At 33.7% G+C, this 25,116-nt stretch overlaps 1 protein-coding gene and 1 long non-coding RNA gene across 2 annotated transcripts in view; one reads left to right on the forward strand and one right to left on the reverse strand.

The window, feature by feature from the left end:
• The window catches only part of EYS (eyes shut homolog), a 1,768,122-nt gene that overhangs the window by 707,594 nt on the left and 1,035,412 nt on the right, over positions 1 to 25,116 (reverse strand).
• LOC122220059 lies at positions 19,828 to 24,007 on the forward strand. Its single transcript, XR_006202658.1, has 3 exons — positions 19,828 to 19,981; positions 22,497 to 22,536; positions 23,800 to 24,007. It is a non-coding gene; the product is annotated as an uncharacterized LOC122220059 (long non-coding RNA).

A 25,116-nucleotide genomic window follows, 5' to 3' on the forward strand; every position in this document is an offset into this window, starting at 1 on the left:
TGTTAATGCACGTTGTGACAAATGAGACAGATTCCCTCTATATCACTTACACACATTTTTATATTCCTGGATAAATTGCCCCTGCCCACTGATAAATTTGTGTTTCCTTTTCTTCTGGTTTCATGATTAAAATAATGGAAAGTAAAATTTAAAATGTAGCTCTTTGACGTGATTTCACATTTACAAACATGAAATATAAACTCCTCATGCCTTCCTATGGCATGCTAAATCCTCCTTGTAATACATCCCTTATTTCTACTAATAACTGCTTATATTGATTGGCCAGGCCAGAAACTTGGAAATTCCTTAAATGCTTAGCAGAAAACTCTTTCCATGGTAGCCACCTTTTCTTTTTCTATTTGTAGGCAATTAAAAACTTATTCTGAATGTGGAACAACAGCATGTTATTTGAAAAAATTATATATATATATATATATATATATATATATATACATATATATATGTATATATGCAGTAGCTTCTTCATAAGTTTATTAGATTTTATCTGATTTTAGGTGACTACAAAATAAATGTACTTTTTTGAAATAGTAGATAAATATCAAACCAACGATTGCAGAAGTGAGGGGTAGGAGGAGTCTGATTCAAAGGGATTTAGAAGCTGTTGCTTCGTATCTGATTACTTTGTTTATTCTTCTAACTACATGGGTATCAAATGAAGCCATAAAATTATTCTGGAAATGTAAAGCATTAATACAAAGTTGGCCAGCTACATTTTACTATTTACATAATATATTTGTTCAGTTTTCATTTTATCAATCGCTTATTGATACCTTACATCAAATATATTTTTACATAAACCGTATCATACCCCTTATTTAAATTTTTCTACTTAAAGTAAGAAGCATAATGCAGTGATTATTACCCACTTCAACCTAGGGGATCATCCTGTACACTCCACAGCATTGTAGCATCTTGTTTATATCTGAGACTTACTTTAACAATTTTAGAAATAAAAATCAAGAACATCTGTGATGTTTATTTGACCCATAGGCGGTTACAGGGCAAATGTGCATACTCTTCTAGAAATCACTATAGCAACAACCAGGTAATTGCATTTAAAAACAAAAGGTGCCTTTGTGGATATCATTTTAAGTATCCACTGTTAACTCTATGTCAACAAAGCATTAGTGGGTCTGGTTCATTAATGGAAGGTTCTTGTAATAAAATAATGACAGCTTTGTAATTATTGGTTTGAAATTTCAGAAAAACATAAACACATCAAAAATATATTTTCCATCTGTCCAGGAATGACTGGCAAACCAGTATCATTTCTATATTCATAACTTTTTCTATACATGTATTGTCTGTAGAAATAAGACCTTAAGGCAATGCTTGTATCACTTGTTTTCATTGCTTCCCTATAATTACCTTATACAGACTTATTATGAAAATGAATTCACATCTTTTAGTGTATTTCTGTGGTAAGATTGTGAAATGGCATCCAAAGGGAATCATATGCGGCATTTTTTTATTCCTGAAACATTTTGTAGGTTCAATTCAATTAGCATATTTTGAAAGGTGCTTAGTGCTTTTATGCATCAGGCGCCATGAAAAATTCAACTTTCCAATAGCTGTATTCCCTGGACGTCCCTTATTTTCATCTCAGCCAAATAAAACACCAACTTGCTTATGAATTTACATTGTAACGCTGTTTGCATTTTCTGCTATACCATAGAAATAGCTCTAAATACTAAAATATAAAAAGGAAAGTGCTGAAAGTGTGCACAGTCATTTCTTTCTCAATTTGAAGAAAAGGGTATGTTTCCTTCTAGGGTGGAAAAAATAAGGCAGTGGGGTCTAGAATAGTCATAAATATATCTAGCTTCTTTAAAATAGTTGTAGGGGACCTGGGTGGTGGCGCAGTCAGTTAAGCAACAGACTCTTGATTTTGGTTCAGGTCACAATCTCAGGGTTTGTAAGTTCAAGCCCCATGATCTGTAAGGTTCTCCCTTTCCCTCTGCCCCTCCCCAACTCTCTCCCTTAAGGCTCTCTCTCCCTCTGCCACTCCCCCATTTGCTCTTGTGCATAAGCATGCATGTGCTTGCTCTCTCAAAAAAAAAAGTTGGCAATAGACAATGATGAATTAACCCATCTTTTAGGTGATATTAAATGATTGGTTTTTTGGAAAACATCTGACTATGTAGATTTTATACTTAATATCTAGATATTTGTAACTTTTTAGCCAGAAACCCAGAAGAGATGAAACTCTGTCCACTAGGCCATGTCCAGTCAATGCACAGCGCCCAGCATCACCTGAGAGATCCTTAGAAGTTTAGATACCCAGGGACCACCATATACCCTAATAAAAACCTGTATTTTAACAAGATCCCAGTGGTTTGTATTCATTTTAAAGGTTGAGAAACTTTGGGCTAAACCTAAATAATTTTATGCGAATTTCACCTGCTATTGATTAACTTCAGTGTAGCCAGCCAATTATTTTGACACACTAATTGGCCAATGTGGGTTACAAGTAATTATACATGCAATTTTGCTCATTCTGAAAAGATTCGGTGGTGAATTTTTGAAAATTCCCTACTAAATATGGTGACATCAAATTTAAGTTAGATTTTGTGTAGGTAGTTATTAATAGTTAGGTAATTCCAACCCTAAACAACAAAAAACCTTGTATAGGTAATGTGAAGGAATTCAAAGACATTAAAACACTTCCAGGGTTGTGTTCTTTAAAGTCTATTAGAATAAGTTACAAGATTTAAAAACATCAAGACAAATGATACTTTTTAAAAATTGAAGGACCCATTTTAAGCTACATAGAAGCACCCTTAAAAATAAATGTGATTAAAACATTTTTATTTGCTTAGCTGCTTTGTGAGTACTTACATTTTGGCACCAAGTAAGATCATAAAAATCATTTAAAGGCATTAATTCCAGACAATATTTTACAATAAAATTAGCATCTTGGCTATATACTGAGCAATTGAATTTTATTCTATGAAGAACTAGGTAACCAAATTATTCTAGACTATCTGGCTTGCCTAAACAGGGCTTGAGAGGCTTGTTAACTTTCCTTAAATAAATCCTTGTTTCTATTCCTCCTAGAACATGCTATATAAAAATGACCATGATGTAGCCAAACACAATAAAGCAGGAAGTTTAATGTCTACCCTTGTGACTTTCAATTTTGTCTTCTTATTAGAAACTCATTATGTCTTCTCTGTCCATGTCACCCACCATGGATGGCATCTCACATAAGCTTCATATATCTCATTGTAAGCTGCTATGCAGGATGACACGGTCTATGCCATCAATGACATTTTAAATTAGTATATCTGGCATTTCAAATCAGCATATCTTCAATATGCCCGAGAAATCCATTCAAATTTTAGGTGATTAGTTTACAGATTAACAAATGAAGAGAACACAAATTTAACCTTATTTATATAAGGAAAATATCCACCTTTTATTGGTAATGACATTTTTCCAAAAGAATAGATTGCTTATATTTTGCGTATAGGTAAAAACACACAATAAATATTAAACTAAAAATAACATAATTATATAGGAAGCCAGTGGAATTTATTGCCTGGGAACTTAGCATAAATTTGTAATACAAAAAAGCTCAAGAATTAATCCTTATTTTGTTCCAGCTTTTTTTCCCTTCCTTCCTTCCTTCCTTCCTTCCTTCCTTCCTTCCTTCCTTCCTTCCTATTAAACCAATAGATAATTGAGCACCTGCTATTATGCAGGTATTAATCTTATTGCTGAGGATATTTCAATAATCAAAAGGTCTCTGCTTTCATGGCATTTGCCTTCTACTGGGAGAGTAAACATATGTTCACATTTTTGTATTTATGTGTGAATTTGTGAGTAGTCAGTTGCCTGTAAGCACAAAGAAAAAAATTAATCAGGATGCTGACAGTGCTATTTTAAACTGGGATTGGGTGGTTAGGAAACACTGCTCTGAAATTAAAATTAGGATAGAAATTAATGCAGTCAAGAAATGAGTCCTACAGTTACCTGCATAAGAGCTTACAGACAAAAGAATGAATAAGATCCTGAGATGAGAAAAGAAAATCTCAAAGGTATATCTACATGGCCATTGTGGCTGGAGAGAAAGGGAAAAGATGGGGTCAATAAGAACAGTGCAGCCCCTGAGGGTTAAATCTTGTAAGTGTGGCTCACAGTGAATATTTTGGATTAAATTCTGAATGTAATATTTAATAATAATATTAATAATAATAATAATAATAATAATAATGACTTCTGGGAGGGATAATGATGATAAGAAATATAAGCTGGAGCAGATGACCAGCTAATTGGTTATTGCGGTAATTGAGCCACAAATTATAGTGTCTTACATGACAGTGGGATAAATGGAGGTGGTGAAACATATTCAGATTTGGAACATATTTTGAAAGTAAAGCCAATAGAATTATCTCATACATAGATGTAGGTATGAGAACAATAAAGGGGTTATGGCCCTTTGTAGCAACGTGGACGGAACTGGAGAGTGTTATGCTAAGTGAAATAAGCCATACAGAGAAAGACAGACACCATATGTTTTCACTCTTATGTGGATCCTGAGAAACTTAACAGGAACCCAAGGTTAGAGTGGGAGAGAGCCAAAGCATAAGAGACTCTTAAAAAATGAGAACAAACTGAGGGCTGATGGGGGGTGGGAGGAAGGGAAGGTGGGTGATGGGTATTGAAGAGGGCATCTTTTGGGATGAGCACTGGGTGTTGTATGGAAACCAATTTGACAATAAATTTCATATATTTTAAAAAAATAAAATAAATATTGTAACGGCAAAAAAAAAGGGTTAAGAATGACTTTTGTCATGAGCAACTGGATGAATACATTTGGTATTCACTGAAATAGGGAAGACTTGGAAAAGAATAGGCTTCAGGAGAACACCAATAAAACTTTCAAGCAGAAGTGAGTAGGGATAGAGCTTTCTAAGTCTGAAGTCTGAAGTCTAAGTCTGAAGCTTGTCTAAGTCTGAAGTTCGTGGAAAAAAATAAGAGCTTCAGATGTGGAATTAGGAGTTTTGAGTATACAAGTGCTTTTTAAATCTACATAACACAAAATCACCTAGGGGATGTATGCAACTATAGAAAGGGAGGGAGAAGTCCAAGATTATAAACATATAAGTAATTAAAATTATGCATTTAGTAATCATATAAACAAAATGTTGTTTTGGAAGGCAAAATTGACACATATAATAGAATATTCATTAAAAGTTATTTTTCATAAATTTTCTAAGAATGGAAATTATACTGTCAGGCTTAAGTAAAGGAATCACATGGTAAAATTCTACGTCTGCTATTCTAGAAACAGGAATATTTGATAAATATGTCAAATATACACATATGTACATAAAATATAGTGATAGACACAATATTTTATATACATATGCATTTAGAATCATTTGTAAAAAAAGAAAAATGACCTATTGATTTGAGATAATCTCATCAAATAGAAATTGACAAATTGACTGCAAAATTTATATGGAAAAGGACCTAGAATAGTCAAAATGATTTTGAAAAAAGAAAAGAAAAAAAAGCTCGAAGACTCAGATGTGATTTTATGATATACTAACATACTAATATTTTCTATATATAAATATTTATAGGATATAAAAGAATGAATCATAAGATTAAAAAATAATTACAATGAATTAGTTATCATCAGTAAACATGGAAGTTCTGCTCTTCAAAAGTCATTGTTAAAAAAATAAAAGTGCAAACCACAGTCTTGGAGAAAATATTTGCAAAACACACATCTGACAGATCTTAGTTCCACAATATATAAAGGACTTGAAAAATAAAAACATAAAATGCAAAAAAAAAGATATAGATAGCAGATAAACATATGAAAAGATACTCAGTCATTAGTCATTATAACAATGAGAATGAAAATCCCACTGAGATCCTACTTTATATTATGGGAATAACAAAAATTAAAAGAAAAAACAAAAACAGACCATGGCAGGAACGCAAAGAAGCTGGAATTCTCACATAATGCTGTTGGGAATACAATGCTGCTTTCTCACTACAATGGCAGATTTGAGTAGTTGTGACAGACTTAATAGCCTACAAGGCCTATTTACTTAAAATATTTACTTAAAAATATTTACTATGTCACTCTTTATAGAACAGTTTCTGTATTGCTACTATAGCCTTGACATATATATCTGTGATACCACAGATATATTCACTTTCAACTAAGATTTAGGAGGAGGAATAATACTTTTTTTCTCAGAAATATATTACTATTGGGGCACCTGGGTGGCTCAGTCGGTTAAGTATCCGACTTTGGCTCAGGTCACGATCTCGTGGTTTGTGGGTTCAAGTCCCACATTGGGCTCTCAGCGCAAAGCCCACTTCGGATCCTCTGTCCCCATCTCTCTCCCCCTCCCCCATGTGTTCTTCTCTCCCCCCTTCAAAAATAAATAAATGCTAAAACAAATTTTTTAAAAAATAAAAAATACATATATTACTATTATATTTTCTACTCATCCAATATATTAAATTACTTAAAAACAGGAGCAAGATTTTTTTGACTACCATTTTCCAGTATAGTGTACTGCCCATTTTTATGTCATCACAAATCCATTTTAGATGTCTTTTGTCAAACTTACTAAAAGTATTTGACTAAAGTAAAGCTCTTTCTTCAACTCCTGAACTTAAAGATTTGGGTGACGGCGATGATGCAGTTTTACAGAAAGAACTCCCAAAACTAAAACTGTGTATTGGTTGAATAAAATACTTTCTGAATATTTTCAGACTTCAATTTGAGATTGTTATTTGAATGAAAATTTTTCCCAATGTTTTAATCATAAACTTTTGCTTTACAAAACCATTTTTAAAAAATATTGTATGTCCTTATAACTTTGCTCTAGAGTAGTCAACCAGGGCAATTCTGTCCATCCAGGGGAAATATGGCAATATCTATTGACATTTTTGGTTGGCATAATTCTAGTGGGGGAAAGGGGACATGCCGCCAGCATGTAGTGGCATGTAGAGGACAGGGATGCTGCTAAACATATTACAATTCACAGGACATTTTCTATAATAAAGAATTATTCTGCTCCAAATGTCAATAGTGAGGAGACTGAGAAACTCTCCTATAGAGATATGGCAATAAACAAAGTAATTAGCTTTCAAGGTAATAAAATTACCCTAGAATTGCTATCTCCATTTTAGCTTTCATTGCATATGTGTCAATTTCAGCATCTTCCCTGAAGTAAAATGACAGGAGAATCTTTACAACAGATACCATGTAATAAGCAATGTGCAATCACAAAGAATATAAGTTTAGGAATTTTTCACCAAGTTTCAGGAGACAATTTCCCTGCAAGCAAAATTGGTTATTAGCATGTTGATATTGTCATCTATAGCATACAGTGTTAAGGCTTTCACATTTTCAAGTATTTTTTCTAACATGGTCTTGCTTTCTCATCTTGTTTGAATTCCTTGTATAAACATGTAACACCTAGGTGCCCCTATTATTAATTTGAAATTTGAAATTTCTAAATCTAAACCAATTACTTTGAGAACTGGAATTATTTGAACGTTTTTTTTATGATGTCCATAATTATTATGTCTCTTGTTGTCTAATACAATATTCTTGAGACACAATCATTACTTTTCTCCTATAGCATAAGTGCTAAGTGCCCAAAGTTTGACTGAATTTTACTAAATGTTTTATTTTACAAAATAAAATAGAGAAGTCCCTGTTTTATTTTTTGTTTCTTGGTATTATAACCCTAGAAAACTAGTGTTATATTTTTGTAACTTGAAACAAAATTTTGAGGTTATGCCACTATTCAGTACATAGGAAAATACAGTATTATTTGCTGTTTTATCCAAAACAGTATCAGTTGAATGGAATCAAAGTGCCAGGTAATTAAAATGTACATTTATTAGCAGAATTCAATTCATCATCTGTTATTATAGGATTTATTATTTTAGTATTATGTTTTTCTTACCTTTTTCACATTTATCATTAATTTCTCATTCCTTAATAATTATGAAATTCTGGAAATCTATTATAAATGAATTTCGATCTTTTGCTAAATATCCTTGAAAATATTTTTAATCAATATTTTGTTCAATCTAGTTTTTTAAGCCAAAAGGCAGCTCATAGATTTTCACTGGTTATACTGGTTATAAAATTCAGTGAAAAGTGAGTTCTAAAGCAGAGATTTAGAGAAACATAGTGAGTTCACATATTATAGAAACTTGTTTAAAAGTATGTAAAAAAAGTGGACATCTATAATTCTTTAATTATCAATAATGATAATACTAAAATTCGAACAACCAGGTATTTAACCACTTAATGATAGATGAGTGGAACTATCCTGTATTGGTATTTAGAGTGAAGAAATCAAGTATCTAATTTCTCACCTTCAGATTGAAAGTGAGGGGACGGCGAACTATCTATCATGCTACTGGAAATCGAAAGAAAGCTGGAATAGCCATACTTATTTCAGACAAACTAGACTTTAAATTAAAGGCTGTAACAAGAGATGAATAAGGGCATTATATAATAATTACAGGGTCTATCCATCAGGAAGAGCTAACAATTATAAATGTCTATGCTCCGAATTTGGAGCACCCAAATATATAAAACAATTAACCACAAACATAAGCAACCTTATTGATAAGAATGTGGTAAATTCAGGGGACTTTAATACTCCACTTAAAGCAATGGATATATCACCTAGACAGAGATTCAATAAAGAAACAAGGGCCCTGAATGATACATTGGATCAGATGGACTTGACAGATATATTTAGAACTCTGCATCCAAAGCAACGGAATAGACTTTCTTGAGTGCACATGGGACATTTTCCAAGATAGGTCACATACTGGGTCACAAAACAGCCCTTCATAAGTATAAAAGAATTGAGATCATACCATGCACACTTTCAGATCACAATGCTATGAAAATTGAAATCAACCACAGGAAAAAGTTTGGAAAACCTCCAAAAGCATGGAGGTTAAGAACACCCTACCAAAGAATGAATGGGTCAACCAGGCAATTAGAGAAGAAATTAAAAAATATATGGAAACTAATGAAAATGAAAATACAACAATCCAAACGCTTTGGGATGCAGCGAAGGCAGCCTTGAGAGGAAAATACACTGCAATCCAGGCCTATCTCAAGAAACAAAAAAAATCCCAAATACAAAAATCTAACAGGTCACCTAAAGGAACAGGTCTTCCTAAAGGAAGCATAAAAGCAAAACCACCCCAAACCCAGCAGAAGAAAAATAATAAAGATCAGAGCAGAAAAAAACAATATAGAATCTTAAAAAAACTGTAGAGCAGATCAATGAAACCAAGAGTTGGTTTTTTGAAAAAATAAACAAAACTGATAAACCTCTAGCCAGGTTTCTCAAAAAGAAAAGGGAGATGACCCAAATAGATAAAATCATGAATGAAAATGGAATGTTTACAACCAATCCCTCAGAAATACAAGCAATTATCAGGGAATACTATGAAAAATTATATGCCAACAAACTGGACAACCTGGAAGAATGGACAAATTCCTAAACACACACTTCAAAAACTCAAATGGGAAGAAATAGAAAATTTGAACAGACCATAACTAGTGAAGAAATGGAATCAGTTATCAAAAATCTCCCAACAAATAAAAGTCCAAGACCAGATGGCTTCCCTGGGGAATTCTACCAGACATTTAAAGCAGAGACAATACCTATCCTTCTCAAGCTGTTCCAAAAAATAGAAAGGGAAGGAAAACTTCCAGACTCATTCTATGAAGCCAGCATTACTTTGGTTACCAAACCAGATAGAGACCCAGAAAAAAGAGAGAGAGAGAGAGAGAGACTGATAGAGAGAGAGAACTACAGGCCAATATCCCTGATGAATAGGGATGCAAAAATTCTCTACAAGACACTAGCAAATCAAATTCAACAGCATATAAAAAGAATTATTCACCATGATCAAGTGGGATTCATTCCTGGGATGCAGGGCTGGTTCAATATTCATAAATGAATCAATGTGATACACCACATTAATAAAAGAAAAGATAAGAACCATATGATCCTGTCAATTGATGCAGAAAAAGCATTTGACAAAATACAACATCGTTTCTTAATAAAGACCCTTGAGAAAGTCGAGATAGAAGGAACATACTTAAACATCATAAAAGCCATTTATGAAAAGCCCACAGCTAATATCATTCTCAATGGGGAAAAACTGAGAGCTTTCCCTCTGAGATCAGGAACATGACAGGGATGTCCACTCTCACTGCTGTTGTTTAACATATTGTTGGAAGTTCTAGCATCAGCAATCAGATAACAAAAGGAAATCAAAGGCATTAAAATTGGCAAAGATGAAGTCAAGCTTTCACTTTTTTCAGATGACATGATACTATACATAGAAAACCTGATAGGCTCCACCAAAAGTCTGTTAGAACTGATACATGAATTCTGTAAAGTCGCAGGATGCAAAATTAATGTACAGAAATCAGTTGCATTCTTATACACTAATATTGAAGCAACAGAAAGACAAATAAAAAAAAAAAACTGATCCCATTCACAATTGCACCAAGAAGCATAAAATACCTAGGAATAAAGCTAAGCCAAGATGTAAAAGATCTGTATGCTAAAAACTATAGAAAGCTTATGAAGGAAACTGAAGAAGATACAAAGAAATGGAAAAAGATTCCATGCTCATGGATTGGAATAATAAATATTGTTAAAATGTCAATACTACCCAAAGCAATCTACACATTCAATGCAATCCCAATCAAAATTGCACCAGCATTCTTCTTGAAGCTAGAACAAGCAATCCTAAGATTTGTATGGAACCACAAAGACCCTGAATAGCCAAAGTAATATTGAAGAAGAAAACAAAAGCAGGAGGCATCACAATCGCAGACTTTAGCCTCTACTACAAAGCTGTAATCATCAAGACAGCATGGTATTGACACAAAAACAGACACATAGACCAATGGAATAGAATAGAGACTCCAGAATTGGACCCACGAAAAATGGCCAACTAATCTTTGACAAAGCAGGAAAGAATATCCAATGGAAAAAAAGACCGTCTTTTTAACAAATGGTGCTAGGAGAACTGGACAGCAACATGCAGAAGAATGAAACTAGACCACTTTCTTACACCATTCACAAAAAATAAACTCAAAATGGATGAAGGACCTGAATGTGAGACAGGAAACCATCAAAACCCTAGAGGAGAAAACAGAAAAAAACCTTTCTGACCGCAGCCACAGCAATTTCTTACTTGACACATCTCCAAAGGCAAGAGAATTAAAACCAAAAATGAACTATTGGGACCTCATGAAGATAAAACGCTTCTGCTCTGCAAAGGAAACAGTCAACAAAACTAAAAGGCAAGCAACAGAATGGGAAAAGATATTTGCAAATGACGTATTGGCTAATATCCAAAATCAATAAAGAACTCACCAAACTCCATACCCGAAAAACAAATAATCCAGGGAAGAAATGGGCAGAAGACATGAATATACACTTTTCTCAAGAAGACATCCAGATGGCCAACAGGCACATGAAAAGATGTTCAACGTATCGGATAAAGGGCTAATATCCAAAAGCAATAAAGAACTCACCAAACTCCACACCCGAAAAACAAATAATCCAGTGAAGAAATGGGCAGAAGACATGAATATACACTTTTCTCAGGAAGACATCCAGATGGCCAACAGGCACATGAAAAGATGTTCAACGTCACTCCTCATCAGGGAAATACAAATCAAAACCACACTCAGATACCATCTCACGCCTGTCAGAGTGGCTAAAATGAACAAATCAGGAGACTATAGATGCTGGAGAGGATGTGGAGACATGGGAACCCTCTTGCACTGTTGGTGGGAATACAAACTGGTGCAACCACTCTGGAAAACAGTGTGGAGGTTCCTCAAAAAATTAAAAATAGACCTATCCTATGAACCAGCAATAGCACTGCTAGAAATCTCCCCAAGGGATACAGGAGTGCTGATGCATAGAGGCACTTGTACCCCAATGTTTATAGCAGTACTTTCAACAATAGCCGAATTATGGAAAGAGCCTAAATGTCCATCAACTGACAAATAGAGAAAGAAGATGTGGTTTACGTATACAATGGAATATTACTTAAAAATGAGAAAGAATGAAATCTGGCCATTTATAGCAACGTGGATGGAACTGGAGAGTATTATGCTAAGTGAAATAAGTTAGGCAGAGAAAGACAGATACCATATGTTTTCAGTCATATGTGGATCCTGAGAAACTTAACAGAAGACCATGGGGGAAAGGAAGTTGGGGGGGGGGGAGTTACAGAGAGGGAAGGAGGCAAACCATAAGAGACTTAAATACTGAGAACAAACTGAGGGTTGGTGGGGGATGGGGAGAGGGGAAAGTGGGTGATAGGCATTGAGGAGGGCATTGTTGGGATGAGCACTGGGTGTTGTATGGAAACCAATTTGACAATAAATTATATATATAAAAAAAGTATCTAATTTTCAGTCTGTTTTTCTCTCTGCCTCTAATTTATTGGAGGGAGATTTAAACAAATAACTGAGAGGATCTTTTTAATGTGAAAACGTGAAGAGGTTGTCCTAGATAATCAATACATTTATTTATATCTTTAATAACTGATGGGTAGATGTTTAGGCTCCTAGCTTTAAAATTAATAACTAGCACTTGTAACATGATTTTCAGCATATAATATACACTTTTTCATTTAAAACATTTTCTATGTCTTTTTTAGTGCCAGATACTTTTCTAAGTAACCATTAACTGAATTTTTACATCCATTTCAACCATTAACTGGAGTTTTACAAATGAATTATTCTCCATACATTGTACAACTGTCAAAGGTAAAACTAGTTCTGACTACAAATCTATGCAATATGTAAACTACAGATACTTCACTTTTTAAAGGTTGTGCATAATGCCAACATTTTAACTTCATAGTCAATAATGGTAAAACAATAATAAAATTGGATTTTAATATTAAAATGGCTGATTTGAGTTTTACATATGGAATTAAAAATTTATATACTCAAAATGCCTAATTTGGTTGGCTAGAAAAGGTCAATGACCATCTAAGTTTTCACATTTTCTGGGTTATTACTGGAACTTATTTTTTCTGGACTTAGAGCTCATTAAAGATGCATAGTCTAAAGTTCTGGCATTCAATATTTATTCTCTGATCTAGCAAACTAGTTTATAGTGTTCTTTTTACTTTTTCTTTTTTGAAGCAGATGAAAAAGAATTCTTGGTCTTTAAAGAACATCAGAGAGCCTTTTCAAACAAACACTAATATAATCATCAATAATTAAGCTATATAGAGAAATCTCATGTATTTAAAATCCTGAGACCAAATTTGACTTTGGAATTAAAAGGGACTCTCACTGTCCTCTTATAATTAGTGCAGGGATGATATTCATTATTTCCACTAAATCTAAACCAGATAGTGATGTCTAAGAAAACTTGTCACATATTTGCATGTTATATAAATCATCATTATAATTAACTCTTTTATTCAACCAATCTAATCAATGTCTACTGTGTACTACACTACACACTTTGCTGAGTACCAAGTCTACCATACTTAATGAAAGAGACATAGTCCCTTTTCTCAAGGAGTTGACATCTAGTGAAAATTCCACAGACTAATCTAATAATCATAAACAATATAACAACTGAGGTAGGTTATGATTCAAATGTACATGGCACATTATCAGAACAAAAATTTAAAATCAACAAAATGCTCTCAAGAAATTTTTAAAAATGTTTATTTACTTTTGAGAGAGAGAGAGAGAGAGAGAGAGAGAGAGAGAGAGAGCAAGAGCAGGGGAGGGACAAAGTGAGGGCGAGACAGAGGATCCAAGGCAGGCTCTGTGCTGACAGCAGAGAGCCCTACATGGGGCTTGAACCCACAAACCTTGCTGGTTGTGAAGTCAGCCGCTTAACTGACTGAACCACCCAGGCCCCCCAGTGCTCTCAAGAATCTTGATTTATGTCTCAGAAAATGAAAAAAAAAAGAAACCTACCAGTTTTTATTTTTTAAATTTATAATTTACAATTACTATCTAAGTATGGATTCAACATTGTTCCTGCTTTCAAAAAATAAATGTCATATCCATCTGGAATTTTAAATACTGGTTTTCAAAATATTATTTAAAAAAATGTTTACCTTTTTTTTCTCAGTAAACTGTAATGTTCTGCACTAGAAGGAATAGAACTTATGCCAATTCATCTATGATGAGATAGTGCTTTAGTCTACCCTACCTTACTAATAATACAGTATTCACAGGTCAGTGGAAAAAACAATATTATTTCTATTGAAAGGAAATACTTTCCTTTGTGTAAGTAAGAGAAATAGACTATATGGGAGCAGACTTAGGTTCAAACCCTGACTCTGATGGTGACTAGGTTTGTGAGACTTGGAAAGTCCACAACAGTGCCTCCACTGGTAGTAATCATAAAACAAATGATGGCTATCATTATCATCACCATCACCATTATCATCATTAGCGATATTAAGAGTAAGCAGTATGTTCTTCCCTAATGTCTATGTCAAAAGGTAGAGCTGATAAGAATGGGCACTTAGCTCACATTCTTTTCTAAATCAGTACTGGTGGGTATATCTCAGGCACTACACATTTTAGCTAACGTTTAACAATTAAATCTACTTTTTAAATTGTGTAGTTATGCATTATATGTGATCTACATCAGTCTGCTCTTGACATCAAGTAAATGAAGTGGTATATAAAGCAAATGTTAAAATCACGTATAAAAAAGGAAACATGTAGGGGAATTACAAAGCATTGGATCCTATGTATTACCAGAGGAGGGCACACATTTGACTCTAATCTTTACAGTTACTAAAAGGAAAAATTATTTGTTTCAATAGATCCTTTATTTGTAAAGCTTTTACCCAAAAAATTCCTAGCATAAATCCAACAGAAAGTCTCAGAAAATGATTTTTCTCAATATCCCTCAATAAATAGCTATAGTATACCTCAGAGCTAAATTAGTAAAATGAATTTTATAAGCAGTCAACATATTATAATTTAATAACAAAGATCTCTCTGTTAACTTGACATTTTCTAGGCATAAGTTTAAATCTATATATTGAGAATAATTGGTTGCTTGCCATTAATTTACCAATTTAATATATAATGTGTATTAAACAAATAGCTGTTGAAGACATGCCAGGTATCAAACATTGTACTACATACTGCAGACACAAATAAACATAAGACTTGACCCCTTTTTCAAGGAACTCACTGTCAAGTGAAAGGAGAGTCAGATAAAATGACTATGGTGCAATATAGTGACTGTAATATTGTAGAGAATGAGGAAAAAATTTGCTAGCATAATTAGAAGACACCTAAGATACATTGGAGGTAGAAGAAACAGCTGTCTGAAATAAAGCTCAGGTCAATAAATTCTTTGAAAAAATAGAATATTGTTAAGAATTGCAGAGATGATCCAGCAATTGCACCACTAGATATTTACCCAAAGGATACAAAAATACTGATTCAAAGGGATACATGCACCCCAATGTTTACAGTAGCATTATCAACAATAGCCAAATAATGGAAAGAGCTTCAATGTCCATCAACAGATGAATGGATAAAGAAGTTCTGATACACACACACACACACACACACACACACACACACACACACACAAACACACACTGGAATATTACTAAGCCATAAAAAAGTACGAAATCTTCTCATTTGCAATGATGTGGACGGAGCTAGAGAGTATTAGGCTACATGTAATAAGTCAAATTTGGAGAAAGACAATACCATATGATTTTACTCATATATGAAATTTAAGAAACAAAGAAGATGAATGTAGGTGGGGAAAAAAGAGAGACAAACAAGGAAACAGGCTGTTAACTATACAGAACAAATGGGCTTACCTGAGGGGAGGTGGGTGTGGGGATGGGTTAAATAGGTGATGGATATTAAGGAGGGCACTTGTGATGAACACTGGGTTCTGTATGTAAATATTGAATCACTAAGTTCTATACCTGAAACTAATGTTACACTGTATTTAACTAACTGGACTTCAAATATAAACTTCAATAACAACAACAACAGCAACAAAATCAGAACACCCAATAACTTTAGAAAAGTAAATAAACAAAAAAAGAAATAGAAAAATGAAATATATGCTAAGAGCTTTGCATGAAAAAGAAAATATAATTTATGAAAAAGATATCCTAAATAGCAGTAAGGCTCATTTCCTCTTCCAGCCATGAATACAGTAATAAAGGTAAAATTTAACTGTCCCTTCTAAACAACTAGAAACTGGATAACACATACAAAACAAAGGTATTCAGATACTGGACAACCGGTGACTCATGACAGAGATCCCTTTAATTATCCCATCATACTACCCAGAGAGAATCTTTGGACTTTAGGATAGGTGCACGAGTTTGAACCTACCATAGCATTATCCATGAGTTGAGGAGACAGAGTTGAAAATTCAGGGATGCCAGGAAGTCTAGAATTAACTGAGCACAGTACCAAAGAAAACAGAGCTTCACAGAGACCTCCAGAGATCTGTATAGGTCTGTCTTCAAGTCTTCAGATTATACTAATCATTATAACTATGTGAGGTTGGGAAATCCCAACAAGGATCTGATAATGTCAGAAAGCACATTGCTCAAGAAATGTGTGCAGAGGAAAGTTAAGACCTTAGTTCTCCTTTGACTGAAAAGGACTAGCAAAGATAGATCAAGTGAAGGTGGATGAACCTACAAAAGAGACCAAGAAGTAGCATCCAAAGAGAGGCAGAAATTGGTGAGGAAGTGCCAAGACCTCCGCCTAGTCAAATCCAATAGTTTTAAAAACAGCTTATAATGTCCTTTCAAGTTTCTACAGCATTTGAACTTAATGTAAATAACTAATAAGAAACTCTCCCTACCTCAGTACAAAAGTTATCCATTGACATAGAAACAACAAAATGGTTTCCTCAGGATAGTCCATTCAATTCAGAAATCCTTTGTTGGACACTGGTTTGAATTTACTCTGTGGGGTGCTATGGAGGAATAAAGGCATGAGACAGAAAGTTTGCAGGGCATAAATCACATGTGGAAATGAATATTCCAGAAGACTACACAGAGATATAGTTAGTTCTAAAAAATATGAGGATTCATTCCATTGGGGGTCAAAGGGTGAGAGACACTAAGGATGGCTCCCTGGAGAAATGAAGTTTTGACAAGGCCTTGAAACAAAAATAAGACTACAGCAGGATTTGAAGATGAAAGCTGTCTTAAATTCAGGAAACAGCTTGAGTATAACATTAAGGAAAATAACTCTGGCATGAGAGGAAAAACCTTTCTTCTGGGCATATACGGACAACTGTTGATATATTTTAAGAGAAAGTAAAAGTTTTTGAGAAATCATGAAGTAGATCCAGAACAGGAACAGATGAAGAGATCAATGTTGATAATCCCCTAAATGAAAACAAAAGAAACACAGCACAAACCACAAATAGACACTGTATCATATATAAAATGGAGCCTTTTTATTTTATAAATTACTTACATACTGTTTTAAATTACATTCCCTTTCTATAAAAACTCACCTTGTTTTGAATATTTCATTGTAGGAAAAAAATGATTTCCAAGTGCTATGCATCATATTAGCTCCAGAAAGATCATTTGATATCACACAGTGTTTATTAATTTATACCATGAATATTTTTAATTATTTAAAAGACTATTTGTGTAAAATACATTATATACATGAATAAGACAGACTTTATATTTCATGTCTTATAGTTAACCACAATGAAGATTTGTACTGAATGTAATAACTTTCATGAAATAATTTAGCAGTATTCTTGAAATTGATATCAAAGATGTAAAGTGTGGGAACATTTATGGATTAAAAATGATGTGACTAGCTTGAGTTAATCTACTTAATTGAGATTAAAGAAATAAATCAAAATTTTGCTTCATTGTTCATTGTATATTTTGTATATTACTTGTTAACAAAAGAGTTCAAACTGACTTGATATTAATTATTTTTAAGCTGAAAAATAAAAGATCATGTAAAGACTGTGTTACAATATAAAGGCATAGAATCTTATGTGGCATTCCTTGGGTATCCAGCTCAATATACTCGGTTGCTATAGAAACCATTTCTAAGGAGACAGAAGAAAGAAGTATGGGTGTTTCTATTGCTGGCTGTGTGTCTGAAAGAAATGAATAGTAAACAAATAGTAGTACTTCTCTTTAACACAGGTACTTTTCAATTACATTTTAAGATAAATGAACTAAGGCAAAAATACTACCAGTTTCATGTTAGAAGTTATTTGTTTTAAACAGGTGAAATTATTTTTTAATGTCACATTGTATCTGAATAAAAGTACTAACAATGAATAGCAAACCACACAGGGGATGCACTGGAAAAATGACCATTTGGTTTTCATTCATCACATTTCTAAAACTTGAGTCAGGTTGAAAACTCCAATTTGAAACAGGTCAAAATAAAACAATTTTATAATGTAGAAAACAGCTCATAGAAGCTTATTTTATTTTAGTTTTTCAAGTGTTTATTTAAATTCCAGTTAGTTAACATACAGTGTAAGATTAGCTTCAGGTATAGAATTTAGCTATTTATTGCTTACATACAACACTCACTTCTCATAGAACTTTAAAATCAGAGAAAATCTTATTCAAGTCTTCACTTTGTCACAGGAAGAAGTAGGGGTTACTGGCTGGCACTAAGAAGCAACTTGCACATAATCTCAGAATAATCTAAGGGGAACTGGAATATAATTCAACTTTCCAAACATAAATCCAGTTTCATGCCATACAAAGTTTACCACAAAAATATGTTTTTAGATATAAAAAAAATGAATCAAATCTATACTGAATACATACATCTGTGCTCAATACTAAGGACACAAAAATGAGACACATCTTGCTTTTTATTTTTATATATTTTTTTGTTTTTTAATTTTTTGAGGGACAGCAAGAGAGCATGAGTGGGGAGGGACAGAGAGAGAGTGAGACACAGACTCTGAAGCAGGCTTCAGGCTCTGAGCTGTCAGCACAGAACCCGATGTGGAGCTTGAACTCACAAATCATGAGCTGAAGTCAGCAGCTTAACTGACTGAGCTACCCAGGTGCCCCAAGTCTTGTTTTTAAACAGCTCATTTTCTAGTGTGTGCTGAAGGCATATGGACAATCACACATAATTAAAAGCACACAACTGAACAGAGGAAGGGTCCTTGTAAAGATACTGTGCAAAAGTTCTCACCATCACAGAGCAACTATTATTCTGCTTGTTCTAGGTTATCATAGAACCTTGAGGAATTTCTGGGAAGATAAACTGAGAAGTTAAAATCACTGTGTTTAGCCTACTCCTATCACATGGAAAATCCTTAATATATTTATGCATTAGTTTTTCAGGAAAATGGCTGAAAGTGTTTTTAAATAACATATAACTTAATCATGAGGCACACTTGGCCCTATTCTGGGAACTGCTACCCTGAGTCAGAATCACAAACACTGCCACTGGTCACTTCTCATGTCTTACCCCTTTTTTACTTATAAATACTCAAATACTGATCTCAGCCTGAACACTGAGAATCCACTTCTGTCTGTATTTATTTTCCCAGACTAGATCCAGGAAAGTAGGACACCGACAATGGTTTATCAGCTGAAAATCTACTTGTTGCTTGTGTCTTTTGATTTCCATCTACCCCTTTGTACTGTGACATCACAGTTTTCTGGATTATCCTGTGTTGGAGGCAGAATAATAAGATGACCCTTCGAATGACCCTAATTCTTGAATAATCTTCTCCCTTGAGTGTGGATAGGTCCTGTGAATATGAAAATCTCTCACTCTGATTATGATTATGCTATTATGAAAGAGAAGAATATATATGTGGGCCTAATGTAATTAAATGAACCCTTAAAATCAAAGAGGTTTCTTCCACTGGTGGCAGAAGAGGAAGTCAAAAAGACTCAAAGGGTGAGACAGATTAGATGCCAGAGAGTTTTTCTCTCACTGACATAGGGGGTTATGGGGCATGACCCTGAGAATGACCACTAGAAGCTGAGAGCTATACCCAGCTGATAGCTAGTGAGAAGACAGGCACCTCAGTCCTACAAGAGCCAGTAAATGAATTCTTCATTCTTCAGTAGTAAGTTGAAAAAGGACCCTAAGTCCAGATGGGAATCAGCACCATAGCAAATAATCTATTCACACTGTACCTGGGCTCTACCCTATAGAATCTGTAAGGTATTACATTTGTGTTATTAAAAGCCACCAAGATTATGGTAACTTGTTACACAGCAGTAAAACAAAAATCATTAAGGCATCATGCTATGTGAAAACCCTTTTCCCTAGCATCTGAAAACTCAGAATCTAATCCTTCAGCTGAGATCTCTTTCATTTATGCCAATTCCCTTGACTTGTCATGCTTCAGCCAGCCACCCAGATAGGCTTGAGAATTTAAAGTTGACATACAGCAGGGTTGATATTTTTTTTAATGAAGAAAACATAGGTGTGGGATTCTCTACTCATGAAAAAAGAGTAAGAGTTAAAAAAATGAGAAGTGATATTTCCAATATTTTTAGAGGCTTACATGGTCTGGTCCTGGACTTCATTTGGTCTTCAAATCACATTGTCATGATCTATAAATTAATACGAATGTGTTTTTTTTAATTCTCAAATTTGAACTGAATTTATAACTTATGCCAGTTTCCCTGTAGTTGACTCAAGTTAATTGTGACCAGGTCTAAAGAGGGTATGATAGTTGTGTGAAGATTAGTGGAACCTCACTATGTTTTCAGATGTTTCCTATTTTTTTCCTTATTTTTAGAATTACATTTTTTCTGAACAAAAAGTATGTGAAGTAACAATATTTGAAAAGCATGTAAGTTCTTCCTTGAAAGTATAACAATATTTTAATAATTAGCAAATACAATAGATGACATAAGAACTAAAAACTTGGCTTAAAATGCCATTTCCAAAGGTAAGTGTGGAGGTAGACTAGAATACTTATTTCCCTTATGGGAATCAATTATTTTTCTCCCTAGGACACTCATGCTTCTTCAATCTCCTTACCTAAATTCATTTCATACCAAGGCAAGTAGAAATTAGAAATGCTAAGGAGTTTAATCCATTTCAAATGCCAACATTTTTAGAAAAACATCAAAATGTATTTGAGAAAATTTGCTTTGAATTCAATTGAAATTAATTATGCAGGATGAGGGCAAGTTTCAAAGTGAGGAGACTGGAGACTTAGGTCTACCATTTCAATCTAGATCTGCCTTTCTAGAAAATCTGTAAGTGCTAAGATATAAATTCCCCCAAGAAATAACTCAAAGTTAGCTTTGAAAGGTAATAGATGCTTTGGTGCAAACAAAATATTTCAAAGCATCATTAAATCATGGATATTAGCTTGGTTGATATGTTATTAGCAGTTAAGCAGTTTTTGAAGAAAAAAATTGATAGTACTCAGTAGAAAGCTTCAAACAGGAATCATATATAAAGGGATAAAGGGGTCAAATAGCTCTTTGTTCATGAGAATGATACTGATAAAAAGGCATGAAGAATAATTTCTCAATTTCAAGAACCAATAAATGTGGTTTTACTTACACATTTATTAAAAGCTAATAATTCTTATTAAAATTTGGACACATAGAGCACATTGAGAAGTTTACTCTTACCCACATCTCTAGTTATACATAACTTAAAAAAAATTCCTCCAAAACTTGTACTATGTTTAAACATTAGTTCTATCCTAGAGAAGTTACACATACTAAAGTATAATCTTGTGTTTTACTTTTATCTTTACTATTAATGGTTCTGTTCAAAATCTAGGCACACAAATATTTATTATATAAAAGTTGGAGTCTTGATATTGCCTATATGGTAAAATAAATAAAAGAATATTAATATGAATTTAATTTTTTGCTTGTGATTTAGTAATTTTTGCCTTGGAATTAAAATGAAACCTCTCCAGGGGCGCCTGGGTGGCTCAGTCGGTTGGGTGACTGACTTCAGCTCAGGTCATGATCTCGCGGTTTGTGAGTTCGAGCCCCGCGTCCGGCTCTGTGCTGACGGCTTAGAGCCTGGAGCCTGCTTCGGCTTCTGTGTCTCCTCCTCTCTCTACCCCTCTCCTGCTCACGCTCTGTGTCTCTCTCAGTAGTAAATAAACGTTTAAAAAAAAATGAAACCTCTCCATAAATGTCCTTTTTAAATAAACTAAACAGAAAAAAATGGATTAATATTGATTTCTATCAGTAGGAAATAAAGACAATAAGAACCAAGGTAATAAAATACAAATAAAATCATTTAAGTTTCTTAGAAAAATTATAATTTATACAAAACAAAAATCCCTATCTTTTACAATACTGAATTTATATGCATATAAATTCTGTAAAAGTTATATAAAAATCTGCAAAAGATATTTAGGTGATGAATTAGAAGTGGGGATGATTTAGAAATAATTTGTTTTCTTGTTTCTGTTTTCTCACAGGGGAGGGGATAAGACGAGCTGATTAATTGTCACTACAAAGGTTATACCTGCTTCCTTATTTAATGGCTGGTACTTCTAATAATGCCTTTTCTAGTTTATACTAGAAATTTATTTTTCCTAGATTCTTTTCATTTGGAAAGTCACATATTTTTTCCAAACTATTATTTCCTTAATTTTGTTTGTTTTAATCATTAGTAATATCTACCACAGTCTCTGGCTTGAAATACAGTTGACTCAGAAAGAAACATTCCAATCTTCTGTGTTTGTATTAGACACCTAGTCCTCCTTGCTATGACCCTATGATACCAGCAGGGTTGAGAAGCACAGCCACTGTAGGGGACACCAGGAGATATATATACTTTCTTTCCCATGCCAACTGTGGACAGATTTTCTTCACCATGTATTTTTTTTTCTCTTAATTTGATTAAATGTTGTCCAGAGAATTTGTTTTGCACTTTTATTGATTGTACTGTTAAAATAATGACCACTACAATTTACCTAGGCTCACTACCTCCAGATCCTTTGTTAAGCACAGCACATGCATGGTCTAGTTTAATCCTCACAAGAGCTATCTGCAGTGGTTATGATTATTATTCCCATTTTAAAGGGAATAACGTGAGGCAGGGAGTAGTTAAGTATTCCCAAGATCATACCATTACTAAGTAGATTTAGAATTAGATGGTTTGACTATGCAGCCTAAATTCAAAACCCCCACACTGTAGTAAGGACACTATGGAAAATGATATTCTAATTTCTATGGGGCATTAATTAAAAAGTGCAAATCCCTTACGTGCATGTTTCAGTTTACACTCTGACTTTGTGGAATCAAAACTGACACTATTTATCTCTTGTGCTTTTAAAAAAAAATTTTTAATGTTTATTTATTTTGTTTGAGAGTGTGAGTGGAGGATGGGCAGAGAGAGAGGGAGAGAGAATCCTAATCAGGCTCCACGCTGTCAGAGGTCATGACCTGAGCCAAAACCAATAAGTTTTGATGCTTAACTGACTGAGCCACTCAGATGCCCTTATCTCTTATGATTTTAAAAATTAAAAGAGTATAAAATTGGGGGGTAATGCCTGTGGGGTTAATAAAATAAGTATCTTCTCCAGTTTGTGAAAAATATATAATTTTATTTGTAGGCCCTATTGCTTTTTTTTAGAAGCCCTTTTAAGTATAAACAATGATAGTTATATACCTTCAGGTATAAATATTAAATAGTCTAAAAGAACAAAATTTCACTCTTATTGATTTCAGCTGTCAAAATGATAAAATACAACTTTATTTTATTTCCTTCCATTATAGAATGCTCATCATTGCTGCAAGGAGTGACAGAAGCACTGGCATCAAGAGAAGAGATGAAAAAACACTAGAGTAAATAAAAATTTATCCAAAGTCTAAGGGAAATGGTACCTAGAGCAACTTCACTCAAAAGAACATAGACTGAAAAATCAAATAGAAAAATATAGCACATTACAATCTTAAATCAAAACAGTTGTACCTTACCATCTGAAGTTCCCAAATCATATACAGAATTTTATCCATTGCAAATATGGATTGAACCATATCTTGTTGGTTTTTTTTTTTTTCAGTCTTAAATTGTACTTAGAAAGCAAAATGTCATGGGAAATTCAGAGGAAAGGGAAGGGAAAGAGCAGAGAGATACCATTGGAATATAGGAAATAATGTGGTTTCTATACTTAAAAGATCTTGCAATTCAAAGCTGAGAGTATAGTGGTTAGACACTGTGTACTATCAAGTTTGTGAATGCAGGACAAAGAAAGGAAGACAGATTCCCATATGAAATTTAGGGACTCCAGGGAAACTGGTAGTGATTGCCTCAGAACCTTAGCTATTGAATCTTCTGTAACTGGTACATATTAAAAAGTATAAATAGGAATTAAAGAGACCCAGGAAAGGGTTAGAAATCCCTGAACGAACTACAGCTATGCATTTGGAACCAAGAGAGACACAAGAGTGTGGCTATGTCCAGAAATCAAATGTCAGATTAGGTAAATTTGTCAACAGTAAGTGAACAAGTCAAAGTAGAGTATATAAGAATAAAATTCAGGGCAAATACCAAATTTAGATTTCAAATATTCAAAGTTTAAAGACAAGACAGGTATTAAATGTGGTTGAGAGAGTAGTGTAGAAACTAAAGAGTGAAACAAACAAACAAACAAACAAACAAACGTTTAGGGAGAAGCTAACATTTAGGTGACTCTCTGACAGGAATTTATATACTTATTCATATATTCCCTCAAAAATTACTCCACAAAATTAGTGGTAGTCCCGTTTTACAGATGCTCAATAGAGCTAACACAGATAACTTTTCTAAAGCCAAAGAGCTTGTAAGTCACAGACTGGGTATTCTAGGATTTGTCCATCTTCCAGTCTTCTTCCATATTACCAGAAAATACAATAGTATAACTCAAGGTTTTTACAGATATAGGTAAACAGTCTAGAAAATGAATAAAGACTCTGAACCAACAGTTTGCTTTAGAGCGGTAGGGTATCCTTACAGGAAAATGCCGAGACAGAGAGAATGCCATGTGACAACAAAGGCAGAAACTGGAGTGATATAATTAAGCCAAGGAACACTAAGGATGGAGAGCCACCACT

Source organism: Panthera leo, chromosome B2 (genome assembly GCF_018350215.1).
Source record: "Panthera leo isolate Ple1 chromosome B2, P.leo_Ple1_pat1.1, whole genome shotgun sequence".
Taxonomy (NCBI): Eukaryota; Metazoa; Chordata; class Mammalia; order Carnivora; family Felidae; genus Panthera; species Panthera leo.